The sequence below is a fragment of the Elgaria multicarinata genome, chromosome 4 (genome assembly GCF_023053635.1).
Source record: "Elgaria multicarinata webbii isolate HBS135686 ecotype San Diego chromosome 4, rElgMul1.1.pri, whole genome shotgun sequence".
In the NCBI taxonomy this organism is placed as follows: Eukaryota; Metazoa; Chordata; class Lepidosauria; order Squamata; family Anguidae; genus Elgaria; species Elgaria multicarinata.
In genome coordinates this window covers 80,853,912-80,869,720 of record NC_086174.1, presented here as the reverse complement: position 1 = coordinate 80,869,720, position 15,809 = coordinate 80,853,912, and positions in this window count along the sequence as shown.

Below are 15,809 nucleotides of genomic sequence, written 5' to 3'. Positions count from 1 at the left end.
CAAATGGTCAGGGGACACAACAGACCTCTATTTTTATAAACTGGAGATGCACAACTGTGCATCAGCAAAGTAAAGGATAAAATGTCCTGTGCAGTTTTGGATGTGTGGTGTGTGTGTATTTTGGGGTGGGGATGAGGAGGGTTTTTTTTAAGAAAAAATCCCTAAAAAATCAAGGGATGAAGGGATCTGCTTCAATCTTGGCATGCCTAAAGGCCTACTTAAGAGCTATCATGCTGCCAAGGTTCATCTCTTTATCTTTAAAAATGACAAAAATGTAAGCATTTTGCTAATTGCCATAGGCTAGTAGAACAGCTGACTGTCAAACTTTTGAAAGTTGAGCTGTCAAACATTTAAAAAATCCTTAAAAATCAAGGGATAAAGGGAACTGCTTCAAATATGGCATGTCTATATCCCTCCCTAAGAGCTATCATGGTGCCAAGTTTCATCTCCTTGTCTTTAAAAATGACAGAGCTGTAAACATTTTGGTTAATTGCCATAGCCTATAATGGAGTGATTTTCTGAAAACAGGATGTTGCTCTGAACAACCACCATGGGTATCCAACACTTTAAAAAATGTCCCCTAATCACACCAAAAGTTTCAAGCTCCATCAGAGCACCATCAGACGCTCGGATTTTCAGTGTGGAACACACAACCGTAATGCTATCTTCCTTCTAAGGGCTAGGAAATCAAAACTTGATACATTTATAGTTTGCCTTTGTGAAAACTGTTCAGAGAGGGACAAATATTTCCCAGGGCTTAATTTTTGGCAATGTCTCCTGGACTCAACTGTGGAATCTATTATCAATGCCAAACCTTAACCAGGGCTGGTCCTGTCATTAGGCAAAGTGATGCAACTGCCTCAGGTGGCAGAAGCTGGAAGGCAGCATTGGTAGTTCCCCTGCCATTCCCCTCTGTTGGAGGACAATGCTCTATGTACCACACAATTTGTCTTGCATCACCTCTATAAGTCTTCTGCCTGAAGATGCTATCCTGTCACTAGTGCTGAAGTAAAGTTTAATGTCTGGTTGGATTCTGTATGTGGAATTTGTGGTGTGTGTGTGTGGGGGGGGATCTTGTCCTTTCCCTTAGGCGGCAAAACATTTTGAGCTGGCCCTGACCTTAACCCTTGAAGAGATGAAGAACAGATAGCAGTGCTCCTGAGCATGGGTAAAATGCATATTCCTCACCACATATCAGAGATTTGAGTTAAGGGTTTTCAGATGAGACTGTGGTGTTTCTAGAAAGACAGGAACTTCAGCATCTGTTTTTCTAGCAATGAAGCTAGAACCTTATGCCCATTTGCTACACATCAACTTCAGTGAATATCAATGTGGGAGATAGTATGGGTTTCCCCAAAATCAGAAATATGATGATGATGATGATGATGATGATGATGATACTAATAATAATAATAATGGATTTTAATGGATTTTCACAACACTCACATTGCAAGTGTTTCTCAATATTTTTTAAAAATAAGAACATGCAGGCATATATTTTTTTTCAGGGGAGGGAGGACAACAACCATAAAAGCCAAAGATCCTTCCAAACGATGACAAAAATGTTTAAAGCAATTTCTCTCAGAAGAAGAGAAGCAAAATTGCAAGTATAACACATAGTGGAAAAGGAGATTCACAATCCAAAAGGTGTGAATACAACTGAGTAAGTGATGAAGTGTGCATAAATTATGAGCTATCTGGCATCTTCTAGGAACATCATATAACCCTAGTAGTGGTTCCAGATGGGAGAAAATGTATTAAAGTTGGAATCCCAGATTTATTCTTATTCACACAAATTGCTTCCCACCCACAATGCACAAGTACAGTAAAATACGGCCAGATGACAAACGTTCTGGAAATGCCATATGGTAATAAGTCTCTCTCTCTTTTTTTGCATATTGAGAGTCTGAGCCCATCCAAGAAAAAATGTTTGGTGCTCTGTTATCACTGACCACACAGTTCTGTGGAACAACCTACACTGCAAAAAGCTGGAACACAAAAGTGGAAATTGCTGAGTTGAATACATTAACTTATGAACTTGAACCAGGCACCCAGATGTCTTCATAATGGTACTTATCCTGTCTGGGGTATGCTGGGAGTTATAGTAGGCCTATTTTTCTGTGTAAACATATATGGGATTGCACCTTAAGTAGTTTTGTATCTGGCATACCTGGCTCAAAAGAATGCCTTCAGAATAGTGTGTATGTATGTGGAATACTTTAGTCACAGTCTGGGAAGAGCTCTTAATTGTGGCTGTTGTCACTTAATTGTGCCTATCATGCTGAAGCTCACTTAACTCTGCTCTGGATTGTGCTTTATACCATTTAATTTAGCAATCGTTAATCAAAGATATTGGCATTCAGATTCGAAGGTTGCCCCATTCCCAGGAAACAGTCAGCTACCTGGCACTAGGACTGCAAAACACATCAGAGAGCCACTGAGCCAATGGCAGCTAGAGAATTTATGATATCTTGACACCATGGGCAAACTGCACATTACATGCCTATATTTGTAAAAAAGCTTCAACATTTGTCCGTTTTAAATGAAAAGCAATCTTGGGGCGCTTCACTTTCCCCCTCCTGACCATGCCCCCCACTCAAAATCCCCCCATCTGCTTTCTCCTTTAGGATTCCAGGTGTGTGTTTATGCAACTGAACCCCACAAAGGAGAAAGCCCTTGTATGGGACCCATGGGGCCTCCAATGGGGCCCACAAGCTCTCCCCTTCTTTCAAAAAATAATTGTAATAAACACACACACACACACACACACACACACACACACACCCTTTTTGTGCCAGATTCTGACCTTGTTGCTGACGTTGTTGCTGATCAGCTGTTCAGCAGGCAGGAAGAGAAGGAGAGTTACTTCCTGGCCCAACCCATCCCTTTGATCTCTCCCCCCCCACCCCCATTACCAGCCTCTAACGTTGCTATTTCTCTCTACCCAACCCCTTTCCTCACTATTTCTCTCCCTTCCCCATTCCTAGCCTTCTTCTTTTGCTTGCTTCCTAGCCTTGCTGTTTCTCTTCTACTTGCCCCATTATCTTGCTGTTTCTCTCCACTCCCAGCTTCCAGCCTCGTTCTTTCTCCACACGCAACCCTTTATCTTGCTATTTCTCCTACCTCCCAACCTCTAGCCTTGCCATTGCTCATTCCCACCACTTTTGAATAACCACCAGGCCCCCACAGCAGCCGTTATGGGACTAGCCACATCCTTCATGGGAGTCATTTTGCTGCCCACAGCAAACTCTCCAAGTCCCAGATGTGCCCATGGGTCCCTAAACATTGAGGACCCCTTGATCTTACAGGTACCCCAAAATTGATACATTTCAATAATAACACACTGGTGTTCAAATCCATACAGTACTCCCCAAACCAATATTTACTAGGTGCTGATAAGAGAGGCAGATCACATTCTCCTAGTGACCAAAGATCATGGTTTGTGTGCTGGCAGATTTGATGTTCCTGTAAGGAAAGCTTTACCTTATGGAAAGATGTCTGGCTCCCCTGTAAAAAGTCCTGTGACAAATGAACTGAATGTATTTTGAGGATGGGATATATGGAAAAATCCTCTAGGAACCCTAAATCTATAATATTCATTGGGGTAGTGTGTGGGGGACAAAGACAAAGAAAGAGTCTCTAGAACAAACAACACACAAACCCAACAGAGATTTAAGACAATCTTTAAGGGTTTGTTTTGTTTGTTCTGTGACTTCTGGGGAAACATTCAGGTGAGGGGTGATGTAGAAAATGTAGTGTGCCAAAAACAGCACTCAGGAGTTCATTATTCAGAAGCATCCCTCTGAGCCATGATTGCTCCCCTACTTCCTTGTGGACTACTTATAGTGCTAAAGGCCATACAGCAGAATATTATAACATATCCTGTGAGCTCAACTCTTTGATTGTCATCGACAAATATCTGTGCCCAGTTCATTTCTGGGCCCAGTTTGAAATGCTGGTTTTAACTTTGATTAATCACGTATTTCTGTATTGTGTGTGTAAGTTGCTTTGAGACTGCTTTTTGCAGTGAGAAGTGATGCATAAATTTAAAGAAGGAGAAGCAGCAGCCCTATTCTGAATGAAGTGAAGCAGGTATCTACCAGGGAGAGGGCCTTTTCAGTAGAGGCCCCATATTTCTGGAACACCCTTCCCAGACAGGTTTGCTTGGCATCATCCCTGTGGTCTTTTCAGCAGCAGGTAACCTGATATTTTTGTCCAACCAGGACTTCTAACTAATTCATGTAATCTGGTTCTCTCAGTTTTAAAAACGGTGGGTTTAAGTTTGGGGTGCTGTAAGTTTTGTTTTGTCATCATATTCTATGTTCCCACTGATTTTATGGTTTTATGTTCTGTTTTGTGTTTAAATTATGTTTGCTTATTATAAGCAACCCAGAGAACTTTATCGTATGGAGAGGCATGGAAATGCCATACATAAATACATACATAACTCAATTTTGACAGCTATCTAACATTATCTGACTTGCTCAATCACTGGTTGTAATTCCAGCCAACTATGCTTTCATCACCAAACTGCTTGAACTTTATTAATATTTGCTAAAGGGAGACCTATATCAATTGCTGTCAGCATCCTGGTAACAGCTTAATTTTTGCTGTATCTCACTCTTCTTTTATTTTAACCCAGATATTTCATATGTGTTTGTAAAGTAGGCATGGGATTCATGTGAGCATGTGGGATTCATCACTCACTGCTGGCTCCAGGGTTTTTTTTGGGGGGGGGGCTTGGGCAAGACACCTTCACTTGGTTCCTCCCTCAGTGAATCTACCTTCTCACCACCATCGTCACCAGCTGTTATGGCTCCTCATCATCTTTTTTCGCCATTGCTCCCTCTTACTTGCTTGACAGGCAGAGAAGCAATTATTTATTTATTTATTTATTATTTATTTATTTCATTTCTATACCGCCCAATAGCCGAAGCTCTCTGGGCAGTTCACAAAAATTAAAACCATGAAGAGCATAATAAAACAATCAACAATTTAAAAACACAAATACAAAATACAATATAAAAAGCACGACCAGGATAAAACCACACAGCAAAAATTGATATAGGTTAAAATATGAAATTAAAACAGCAGAGTTTAAATTTAAGTTAAATTAGGTGTTAAAATACTGAGAAAATAAAAAGGTCTTCAGCTGGCGACAAAAGGAAAACAACGTAGGTGCCAAGCGAACCTCTCTGGGGAGCTCGTTCCACAGCTGGGGTGCCACAGCAGAGAAAGCCCTCCTCCTAGTAGCCACCTGCCTCACTTCCTTCGGCAGGGGCTCAAGGAGAAGGACCCCTGAGCAATGAGAAAGTAGGCAATAACATCTCCTGCTCCTCCCCCTCAACAGCACTGTTATCTGGACCAGAGCAAGAGGCAGGTGAACAAGCAGATTGCAAGGGTAAAGAGGAGGATCAACTCCAGAGGCCTCTTGCCAGTAGACTGCTGCTGGGCTGTGAGTGCCCGGCAGGTGCCCAGCAGCCGTGGCTACCTTTGACACTGGCCCACCTTGAAGAATCACAGTTGGATGCATGAAACAACTGCACTGAAATGCATCATGTCTGAAGTGATATGATGCCTCTCGTCTGTGATTTCTAACCTGTGATGTCAAACATGCCCCCCAGTCCCCAGGTATCTCCATTTGAACATTTGATCTGGCAAGCCTAACCCATTGACTTCCCAAAGGAGGGTCAGGCTATGTTCTAAAGCCAGAGTGGCTGCCATCCAAAGCCCTTTGAGCACATGAAGTTCCCATTATGGGCTAAGGAAGACAGTTCCGAAAGCATCCCAGAGCATTTTCCCCAGCCATAGAAAACAATAGCAGAGGTTCGCCTGTAAGCACGGGACTGTGATACTGGCTCATAGCCAGTGTCTGTAATTTGAATGACGGAAATTAACAAGCAAAGAGGTCATATTTCTTAGGGTGGGGTGAAATGGATATGTGAGGCTCAGCAATGTTATTTTATTCTCAATGGGTTGTTCAGGGGTTTTGTTTTGTTTTTTGCCTGTTCTGTACTCTTTTTCAGCAAAAGTCCATTTTTCCGGTAGTAAAGTAAAAGTCACTAATTGTTTCAAATTTGCAATTAGGGAATTGCAGTATCATTTGTAACAAATTGTATCATTTGATTATGGCATAATTGTTCCAGTAGGGAAAAAATGACTTTACTGTCTGAGGGTTCTGCTGTGTATTCAAACTGTGCACATTTTTTGGTGCTGTATATCTTTCCATTTTAATTACCAAATGTTTCCCAATAGAGTCTCTGCAAATGTTTTCAGAATCGGTGTTTGTACTGTGTGACACCCACCGAAAATGAAATGGAGTCAAAATTCTTTAATGTACAATAGTTGGAGGCAGAACAGCAAAAGATAAATAGTATTTGATGTTTTAAATGCTATCTAAACATTTGCTAAATCCTTCTGAAACGCCAAGGGACAGATAAATTTTTTTAGATGCTTTTTTTTTTAAAAAAAAAAAAAAAGTTGCATTTCAATGTCATGACTTTTCCATTGTTTTCTCTTTCAAGATAACATTTTTCTGTCAAAATGCTACTATCATGGGATATCTTTATATCTAGGGAATAGTTCACAAAAATTAACCTGTGTGAAGAACTGGTTAAGTATCCTATTAGAAATACGGCTGGTTGAGAAACTCTGGCCAGATCAGAGGCAGTACAGACAGCTTATTTGTTTGTTGTTTATTTATTTATTACATTTCTACAGTGCCCCAAAGCTGGATACAATTCTCAACTCTATTTGTGGTGTGCAAACCTCTCTCACATTTACCTCTGGCAAACAGGTTGTGGGACAAAAGAAACGTATATTCCCCAGAGAAATGAGATGCCTCATTCAAACCATTTTTATCTCTCTTAAAAATTATTGTTTATCTTCAGCCACAATGAGTCATTTTAAAGCACTACCTTTCCTGACAGTGCTAAGCAATGTCAAAGCAGCTGTGAGATGGGATGGTCCACATATCGGTGAAGAGTATCATTAAGGGCTTTAGAGTGTGAGATATGTATTTGAAATGAGAAAAATATGTAATATTGCCTTTTCCAAATGCAGAATTTTGGGAATGAAATGAGATGAACACAGACTAAACAGGGCTTATTTAACAGGCAGACAGAATGGCTAAGGGTGTCGTAATGTACAACTGAGTTTGCATAAGCAGGCTGAGCAGGAGCCTGGGCAAAGAAAGTGAGGCCTGTGGAGGTATGTCAGCAAAGATTGGGCTGGTTCTACACTGGAAACAGGTCAGGTCTCATGAGCAGGAAGTGGGGAAACAAGAGTACAGTTAATCAGGATCCAGGAGGCCCTGAAGAAGTTCTGTTATGCCAGGATTTAATCTAGGCCCCATCATTCAGCGATAACCAGAAAGTAGCAGGCAGCAAATCCTTTCCCTAAGGCATAAGGGAACCTTTCCCTAAGGTTGAAACCATAATGGGTAGCAGCATTCTCCATTTAGTCCTTTCATGCTGGGGCTGCACTGCATACTATGGCCATGGCTAGACCAGGCTTATATCCTTGGACTGTCCCGGGGTCATCCCTGTTCATGTAAATGACACACAGGGGTTCCAGGGATCAGCCAGGGACGACCCCGGGATGATCCCAGTATATAGGCCTGGTCTAGCCATGGCCTATGTCATCACAGCAGTGTTAGGGCAAAGAAACTTATGATAACACATGTAAATTCGGCTCCATTTGTTTGCTCTTCCAAAAACGTTGGGGAGGCCTGGAGAAGTTACAGCCTCTGAATTATGTCCATGGTAGTCAGCGCTTTTGCTTTTGCCTAGCTAGCAATATTAATCAAGAGTCAATATTCACACTTAATAGAAATAAATGGAAGCATTTAACAGGGGAAGGAGAGGACAATTGTGCTATGTTGGCATTTTTTCAATTGCAATTCTCTCGTGCACAGCCCTCATATCTCTATTATGAATCTTCTCATTCATACAATGCTGTAGTATTTCAGCAGATATAACACCATGTGTTATTATCCTATTTATGTGTTACCTTTTCCATTCTCAGATCTTCGTATTTCACCTTTCCAATAGCCTGGTGAGACAGGCCATTAGCATTCTAATTTTACAGACTAAGAGCTCTATCACATCAGCGTTATACTGTGCGAATTGCATGCAAAGGACTCCGATGTTTTCTACCTTATAATCTGCTGTTACGGCGAAGTACTCCCATGTGTCCTGCTTTGATTGCGCTTTATCCCCCAAAATAGCGACGTATTTTGGACCACTTTAAGTGCGATTCTTTTATTGGTCTCCGAGCGGCCACTGGGGACGCAGAAGGATGACAAGAGCAGAGTTGCCCAACCGCCTCCCTCGGCAGCCCCCAAGCAAGCGCTGCAGAAAAGTAAGCGTTCTGGCACTCAGGAAGGTGCTTACTTTCGAGTAAAGGTGCTAACAGCTCAATCCTATCCCTGCCAGTCACAGAAATAGTAAGCTCTTTTGAAGTTGCATTTGCTAGTATGTGTGTGTGTGGGGGGTGTATGTGTGTGCTTACTCTCAGGTAAAAACGCACACACAAAAAGTGGAGGGACCCCGAGGGAGCGTCTCACCCCACCCTCCCCATAAAGAGATCATCTCACCAGCGCTAAGTTTCCATCCTCTCCCTCCCCATCCCCCACTGCCGCTGCCTGGGGCACACACCGGAGCAAGGCGGAGGTGGATGTATATTGTTGGTGTGATAGAGCTAACATCAACAACAACTGTCATACACTATGGCATAATTTGAGGGAAATGGGTAGGTGTGATGAAGCTCTAAGAGGATCATCAGGCAGAGGTGGAAAAACGAGCAGAAGGAGTGGAAGACGCACAGGAGGTGGACAGTATCATCAAAAAGGCCCGCGAATATTTGTGAATGGCCAGTAAAGAGCATGCTATAAAACACTCATCTGAGGACATTCTAAGGATCTGCCCAAATGTATCTGAGTCAGTCCAGCATTCACACCCTTGCTTCTTGGAGGAGCTCCTTGAACGTTAAGGATTTTCAAAATTATGACAGGGGTCTCGAAGGATGCCTGTGTTCTCCTTTGCTGTCTTTTGGATATCATTTTTTCCTGTAACACATATGGGAGAATTTCATTATATGAACACATTGAAGGTGTTTCTTATTATTTTTCATCACTTAACAACCCCCTGATATTTCACATATAAAATTCTAAATGGTTTGGAGCTCACATACCTTAAAGTCTGCTTCTTCCATCATCCTGTTATTGTGAATTTAACAAAACAAAACAGAAAACAAATTGTGAGAAGAAAAATGAAAAATGAACACAAAATTATGTGCATAGAAATATCAATATTCCATCAAACAACATTCTTTCTTTAAAAAAAAGGGGGGAGATTATGCATAAGTTTCATGAAAAGCAGACCAAATATTTAACCACTTGCAAGTGGGGCCTATATACCAACTGTTCAAATGTTGACAGCGTTGCTAGGTTCTCAGTCCGTTGCAGTATGGGCGGTGAACATTTATCCTTCCAACATAGAAAAATCAGTCTTTTGGCTGTCATAAGGGCTCGGAAAATCCATTTGTGCTGACCATACGTTAACTTGCAAGAAACTGGTAAATAGTTTAGGAGGACACGCACATCATTCAATATTAAAGAGTGCTCCAATACAAAGTTTATCCATATTATGAGCTCCTCCCAAAAGGAAGTGACTATTGGGCATTGCCAAAACATATGAATAAAAGAAGCATTTCGTACATTACAACTCCAACAATTATGTGAATTAGACAAGGCCGTATTAAAAAGGTGTTGTGGAGTCCAATAAACCCGAAACGAGTTTTTGCTGAATGAGGCATAGTGGTGGGCATGGCTGAAAGTAAAATGGAATGGATTCAAAGGTAAAGGGGATGGGGCCAAAATACTAAAACTATAAGCCTATTTTAGCTTAAAGCTGTTACTGCCAGTAATTACGTCTCCCCCACCCCACCCAAGAGAGGTATTTCAACCTTTTACAATGGGGAAAAACATGCAAAATCCAGGAAACAAGTGGTGGTCATGGGAAAGGGAGTGTGGCCATCTGAGGAACCCAGAGGGGGATTGGGACCCAGGTGGGCCAGATTTTTTAATACATCTTATTCTAGCATTCAAGCTTGATTCGGTATTGGATTTGAGATGTGTAGGCAGCCTGTGTGATCTCCAACCCTTATGGGAGACTCCATCCTGCAGGAATGTCTTTTCCAACACATGGAAGAGGATGCGAGGGAAGAGGGAGGCCAGTGAGCATGGTACTGCTCTCTCTTCTCACACAATTTGCTTCGTGTGTGCTTGAACGCCCGATTAAGACAACAGTGAAAGGCCCAGCTCATTTCTTAAGGGGTCTTGTGCACATTAGTCAGCAATGGTTGTACACAAGCAGCAAACACATCAAGAACTACTTTATTGGAGAGGGACCTCCTGTTGTGATGATTTAAAAGTACCCTCACCATGGGTCTAGTGATAGCTCTGCCTCCCATTACCAACCCTGCTTGTCTCAATCAACAGCAATCAGAACACACATTGATGCCCCTACATCTCAGATACTCAGATCACCAGGGCTTTCTCAGAGCATCAGTCACCTGTAAGTTGGCCAATGTTGAAACAACCATCAACAACAGAGTAAAACAAATATCATTTTAGAGTTCCCCTCTCTTCTCAAAATACAAAGAACAAAATCATGATGCCAAAGTCTCAGGGCAAAAATATTCCTTACATACATCTGTTAAATTCTCAAAAGAAAAGAAAAGAATGCTTTCGCATATGGTTTATTTTATGATCTGTTCTTTGCTATGATTTTTTTTTTATAAACATTGGACCAAGTTAGAATTAAATTCTCAGCAGTTGGTGGGTCTGAGCAGTGTACGGATGTCTGGGCTTACCCGTACTTCACTCAGCAGTTGGCTCTGGGCAGGATGGGCTTCTGAATCCCATTCCTCCAGTGAGATCTGTACTTCTTGGCATACTATTGACATGGCTTTTTAATGACGAGCAGCATTCCTTCACCCTACGGATGGGCCAATTGGACCAGAGGCACAATCAATGAGGCACAATCTATAGAGCCTCGACTCTGCTTAATCTGCCCAGCAAAGTGATGTGGTTGAATAAGGAATGGCTTTTATCTCCAGTGCCCTGTTGTTGTTGTTGTTGTTCTGTTATTTTTGTTATTATTCTGCCCCACCTGGTACACTTATGGCTCAGGGTATAATCCCATGGGTTGCACTTCCAATAGACAGAGGGCTCTGAGTTTGGGCAGCTCTGACTATCCGGTGCCCTTTGGGCAAGAGCCAGGTGGGGTGAGAAGTGGATGGAGGTGATTTTGCCTCCTTTCCTCCATTAAAATACAAGAAGATGAGCCTCTGAGCCTATCTAGCTGGCTTACCTTTTGGTGGATGAGGAGATGACTGGAAAGCCCATAGGGTATTACATACCATGGCCTCTCTTCTCCTTACCCACCAGCATGTCCCCTTTTCTCCCTCTCTGAGGCTTCCTGTGGCAGACCTTACCCTGACACGAAGATGATGGGCAGGGGCAGAAAAGGAAGTGATGGTGGGGCTGGATCCAGCTGGCGTAGACCCACTTTCTTCCTCATGAGATGGTTAATCACATGAGGGGGAATGCCTGAGGGGGGCTTCTGCCTCCCACTTCAAACTGCAAAATGGAAGCAATTCTGCTCTGTCGTCTTTCCAATGTACTGAAGGATGTCACCTTCAAAGAAAGGGCCAAGAGAGCTCTACTTATTCGCTCCCATTCAGGCAACATCATTGATTCCTGACAATCAAGTCAGCAACGGATGCCTCCCAACAGTTATTACACCATCAGTTGATGTTCGGCCTTTTCTTGAACAGTTCAGTTGTGTCTGACTCCTCCAACACAGAAGTGAATAGAGTTCATGTGCAAGTGGAATCAGTGGATTCCATTTGTGCAAGGAGAAAATAGGTATGCAGTTTGGGGAAGGCTGCAAGAAACCATAGGTTTCTTGCAACCTTCTCCAACCTGATGTCTTCAGATGTGTTGGTTTACAACTCTCACCATCTGGCCACTGGGGGGGTTGCAGTCCAATGCATCTGGGGTGCACACATTTGGGGAAGGGTGGTTTATTGCAAGGTTGTGGACATTTCCTTTCTTATCCTGGGAAAGGCATCAATTGGCATTCATTCTCTGTGGCCCAGGTGATAATAAAAAAATATTCCAAGATAAAATTCTTTTGTTATCATCTGGGCCACAGAGAATGAATTGATGGCCTGCTACATCTGCAGAGTATTAGTGAAAATATTGTAAGAGATTACCCATCATGAAGATTCAAACGGGCCAACTGGGAGTTTCAAAAGGGAAAACTCGTCTGGTCAGTTATTATTTGCATAGATTTGTGGAGAGTCAGTGTAGTATAGTGTTTAGGGCATTTACTGGGACTCGGAAGATCCAGGTTCTAGTTCCCACTTGGCCATGAAGCTCACTGGGTGACTTGGGGCCAGTCACTGACTCTCAGCCTAACCTACCTCTCAGGGTTGTTGTAAGGTTAAAATGGAGAGGAGGGCCATGTAAGCCACCTTGAGTTCCTTTGCAAGAGGAAAAAAAAAAAGGCAAAGTATAAATGTAATAATAATTGATAATAATTTTGTGCCTTTAGTTGCCTTTGTTAAATCATATCATGGACCACAAATACAGGGATGAATGAAGAACAATGAATATAGAAAAAGTAAAACTCTGAAGCATGAGCAAATATGGCTTGATTTCCTGTTCTAGAAAAGTCTAGAATAAAATAGGGAAATTAGCACTTTTTGCTAATTAAAAAACTGAAAGAAAAATCTCTGTTCTGGGATGTCAGAATTTTGAAACACACCAGGTCCAGAGAACACGATTCTGTTCCTCTATGCCAAACCATCCTGAGGCCTCCAACACATATCCAAAAATCTAAAGTGTTTTCCCAACAACCTATAACTCAATGCTATGCAATATAAATCATACCAGATAATAGTATTATAGTCAGCATATCAAAATAACATTTGCTGTCCCCCAGGTATTTCTCCCATCCAAATCATTTTCATACAACTCGTCTTTCCTTTCTTTATTTTACATTTGGTTGTGAGATAATGCACAAACATTTTGACTAGCCTAAGTATTTAACATGCCTATATGCTTGTTCCTACAATATTCCCACCTAAGCCTATTAATAGATAGTTTTCAGTAAATAGCTATTTATCAGCTGTTCAGCTAGACTGCAACATATATAGCTAGATAGCTATAAAATAAGCAACAGGTATCTTCAAAGACGTTGTATTGCCAGGGTCAGCATACCAAACAGGTTACAGTATATGAATGATGGGCACATGCAGGTTATTTGAACCCAAAGGACACTTCAACGTGTCTTAATATCTACATAGCTGGTTCCCAGGACTGCACAAGTCATTCACCTCTCTGATTATATAGTGATCTCAAATAGCTGTAATAATGCTTTACCTTTGATACATGGTGGTGTGTGCGTGGGTGGAAATATGAATAACACAGTTGCTACATTTCTGCATGTAGAGCTTTTAAAGCTTTTGTTTAGTGAACATGGAGCTCTTTTATTTGCTGAGGACTCTTGCACAGTTTTATTGTGCCATCTGGCCTTTTACTATTTTTATCGTTGATGCTGCTATTATTCATCTGACCTGATGCTATGTGAGTTGATTTCAATTGTTGCTGTATTTTAACAGCATGTGTATATATGTATATGTATTTAGATATATTTGATGTGCATTGCTAACTACTTTGGAAATTTGCTTAGCAGTGGAAAATTAGAATGCATCTTTTAATTAATTGATTGATTGATTAACTCAATAGAGTAAGTCTACCTTAGGGAATGTGTGGCCATCCAGATGTTGCTGGACTACAACTCCCATTACACCTCTCCATTGGTTACACTGGTTAAAGCTGATGGAAGCTAAAGTCCAACAGCATCTGGAGTTCCCCCATCCATGGTCTACATAAAAGGGAGAAAACAAACATCCTTTGCTTCATCAATGTAATGTCGTTGGACTCCTGCCACTCAGCTATCAAAGGTACAGGACTGTGTGTTAGGAGCCTTGCATAGAATCCATGGACTCAAGTTGATGCAAAAAATGGTGCACAGCATATGTGAATCAGTCTTGTCTCTTCACCTTTTCCTAAAAGGCAATAACTCACTTTCCTGACCTGAAAATTCCAAGGGGAATAGCAACAAGTCTAAGTTCTATAGAGGAAGCTATAAGCCATAGTAGTTCAACCATCCTTCATGGTGCCTCATTTGTGAAAGGTCGGCTGTAAACCTTGGTGACCTGTGACAGTAAAGTCAAAGGAAGGTCTTCTAGGGGCTCATTATCTTGATGACTTATGACAGAGGATCATTATGAGGATGCATGAGGGAATCAATAGGGTTGTCTGTTGCTTTAGGCACTCTTGCTCTATTAGTCTTCTAAGGACAACTGCAGCCTCATATTTAATATAAGGTACTGTAAGCAGGAATGATTGTATGACAAAACATGAAATAATCAAGGTGTAAGAGACTCATATACTCAGTAGTCTCTTACTACTGCTAGTACTGTGGCCATCTACTTCTAACCTTACTATGCAGCATAAGTATTGCAGCTGATAAAGGAGCAGTGAAGTTAGAATGGAGGTGAGGGTCAATTGAAACCAAATGTCACACGGTAAATAAGACTATGGTGCTCTAGAAAATAAATCACAGATGTGACCCTTCAGAAATGCACTCAGATGGCCATGTCTTAAATCTCATAATCTGGGCCCATTTACACAGCCATCCGGGACAAAATAGAAAATGGAAAGTGTGTGTGTGTGGGGGGGGGAACTCTTGGAAAATCCTTCATATTGTAATCCTTGTTTCAAATCCTTATGTATATCCTTGAAACTCTATATATTAGATATAAAGATGGCTTTTTAGCAAATGAGGTGGTGTAGAAATGTTAATAGTAATAATGTGTGTGACAAAGAATGAAAATATAAAGCACAACATACCAGCTATTTGGCGGGATAAAAATGTAATCAATCAATCAATGTAATAAATAAACATATTCAGAGTGTATTAGCATAAAAAAAATGAAATGAACCTGAGAAGTTGATTGTAACAACACCAACAAATCCTAAAATGACCAATATCAATGGTATGCACACAAATCACCCACATTCAGAGTTGGAGTTTATCAACCTTATCCGTACAGGACAGGGTCCTTTAGTCATTCTCGCATGAAATTTCATACAAGCTTTGCAGAGCTGGGAAGTGCCAAGTATTTTCTGATTAGAAAGAAACAAGGGCGTAAAAGGACAGAAATGCCTTTCCCCATCTTTTTCTGTACAAGCCCCACCTCTCCGCGAACATCACCTGCAAATATGAAACAGGCGTCAAATTGATGCCAAAGGACAGACATGAAACTTGGCTTAGGGCATATCAGCCTAATGCAGATGGTGCTTTGGAGCTCTGGGCAACTTTAACAGATTTCTGCTAGCAATTGGCATATGACTGCATTGGCTGTACTGCAAACACCTTCAAGTCACCTCTATCCTTCCAAGGACAGAGCACTGACTGACCAGGTGAGATAAAAGTGTTGAGAAACATCAGAACTATAAATAAATAAATACTCAGGCCATAAAATACACAAACCAACCTGCTGCTAGCACCTATGATTAATTCAACCAATTACTATCCATATCCATTCTAAGGTTTCATATCAGGGACACTCAGAAATAAGGAAGTATTTGCCTTGGGCAATTGAAGCCTGTAATTTTAGTTTCAAGCACTGTTTTGTCTGCCTCGGTTGCAGAGACCCAGTTTTCTTCT